The sequence below is a fragment of the Populus euphratica genome, unplaced genomic scaffold (genome assembly GCF_000495115.2).
Source record: "Populus euphratica unplaced genomic scaffold, PopEup_1.0 scaffold2599.1, whole genome shotgun sequence".
In the NCBI taxonomy this organism is placed as follows: Eukaryota; Viridiplantae; Streptophyta; class Magnoliopsida; order Malpighiales; family Salicaceae; genus Populus; species Populus euphratica.
In genome coordinates, this window is record NW_011502428.1 from 12530 (window position 1) to 14726 (window position 2197).

Here is a 2197-nt window from a genome sequence, read left to right on the forward strand (position 1 = left end):
GTGGCCAAAGGAGCCCTAGAGGCAGCCAAATAGTGATGTGTAATATAATATCATGCCTACTGGCTATAAGGGGGGGGGGACCTCTGCAATATATTAGTGATTGTTATCATTAGCAGGTGTGTAATTTAATATCTTACTTCTGGTGTTTTTCCAATTTCTTTAGGGATGGCAGCATAAGCTAGATCCAGAATACAATGTGATGCAAACATTACAAACACTGCTTCTTCAAGCTGACTGGGCTAAGTCTCTTTCGTATACAATTGATGGGTTGATGGCCCCATAAGCAGGTTTTTCTTCTTTTTTCACGATGCTGTTTATAAAATAACAAATTTGACAGTCCAAGGACTTTATAACAGTTTTAAGAAATAACAAGAGTTGGCCATTTGTTTTCCCTAGAAATCTCCAGCATTTCTTTTTTTTCCATGAAATTTTGCCCTTCTGTATTTATCGTGCTGAATTTAACATATCATTTCCCCCAACAAACAAAATGATGATGAGGATGGGGCAAGAAAGGAATGTAATAAAGGCTTGACAATCTATTCTTTACTTTAGTTTTTCATTTCATTTCATTTTATTGTAAATTTAGCCTTTTATCCCTTCCCTGTTGAGGAACTAAAAAAAAAGAAGTAAATTCATGGGCAGATATCTCAAACAATTATTTGCTATTCAATTATTTCTTTCGTTTGTATGCAATGGACATGCTACTTGAGCTGGTTTTTAAACTTGTAGCCAACATGATATTTTGATGGTGAATGTTGGCATGACAGGAGACAAGTTATACATAGCAAGAAGTTAATTTGAATTTCTAGATGACTAAACATAAACTACAGCAAGTACTTTTGTAACAGGTGTACAATATGTAATGTTAGAAAGAAACAAAACATAGATTGTGGACTTTGCGAGCTCAAAGCTTAGAACATCAATTTTTATTTTTAAGCTGCATATTCACTGATGGGTGGGAAGCTCGAAAGAGCTCAGTTGATTCACATGTTAGCTATCATTTCTGTTTCTCAGAGAACCTACCTTCTCTTGATCTTGGCTAAAAGGCAATTTATGGGATTTGTAGATTTTCCGGTGGCATCGAACTGGTTGATTTCCATATTGTAATTCATTGTTGCCTGCTCATTCAATCATAGTGATATTATAAACAGTAATTGGCTGAGCATTCAATTAATAGCACAAATTGAAGTATATAATCATCAAATCATATTGTCAGGTTACCTTCTCGTTCCCATCTATGCCTGATTCGCAGTGTTTGCTTCATGATGGTTCCTATGACTTTTATTGAATTTCCAACCTCAGGATACGAGTGAACGTGTGACTAGTGATAGATGAAATTCGGATTTATTGAGATGCCCCCCAACAGTAGCAGATGAAGATTCACTAGTAGTTTCACTTTGAGCAGCTTTAATGTTCTTAAATACTGCAATGCAATGTGAGCACATTTTTCGTTTTCAATCTCCCTGCTTCTTATCCTTCTCTCTTTTCTTTCAAAGATTTCATGCCACTGCAGCTAATCTTGTTATTTAATGGCTCAGCTGGATTGTTTTAAAAGGTTCGCCGGAGTTTCAAGATGCCCCAATGTACCCCCGTGGTCTGTGTCTGCAGGGACCATTAACTTCCCTGTATGGAGGAAAGTTTAATATATAGGTGATGGCTTTCCTATTTAGGTATGGTAGTGTCTTTAAAGGAGGAAGAAAAATCTAGGACACGGAGGACGTGTTATTAATTTAATAAAAAGAATATAAGAAAAGTCAATGCTCAACTGAAAAAAAAAAAATTAATCGTGAAAATATAAACGCCCATTGATATTATGAAAATATGTATTTTATATAATTTTAAAATGTTCTAATTATTTTATTTGATAATAAAAAAATGAATAAGAATATGATAATTTATAAACAGTATAAAAAGGAAAATAAAAATATTTTAAAATTTAATTACCAATAAATCAAGGTGGAAAGATGAACTGAAAAAAATAATTAATTTTAATAAAAAAACAAAAAAAACCTAGCTTGAGTTGGTATGTTAAGTTCTTGATCTATTCACAAATTAAATGATATTTACAAATTAAATGATGAAAGAAAAAACTAAAAAAATTAATAAGAAATGTAAAAAAAAATACTAAAATTAATTCGAGTTAACTCGATTAATTCATAATTCAAGTTGTGAGAATTTAATCATAATTCAAGTTGTG

General features: G+C 32.5%; 1 long non-coding RNA gene across 2 annotated transcripts; it reads left to right on the forward strand.

Moving 5' to 3' along the window:
- The first annotated feature begins 7 nt into the window (after nucleotides 1-7).
- On the forward strand, nucleotides 8-1799 carry LOC105119163 (uncharacterized). 2 transcript variants are annotated; one of them, XR_841088.1, is made up of 3 exons: nucleotides 8-287; nucleotides 1303-1435; nucleotides 1539-1799. It is a non-coding gene; the product is annotated as an uncharacterized LOC105119163 (long non-coding RNA). The 2 variants fall into 2 exon arrangements; XR_841089.1 differs by having other exon boundaries at nucleotides 1303-1575.
- Nucleotides 1800-2197: the final 398 nt, after the last annotated feature.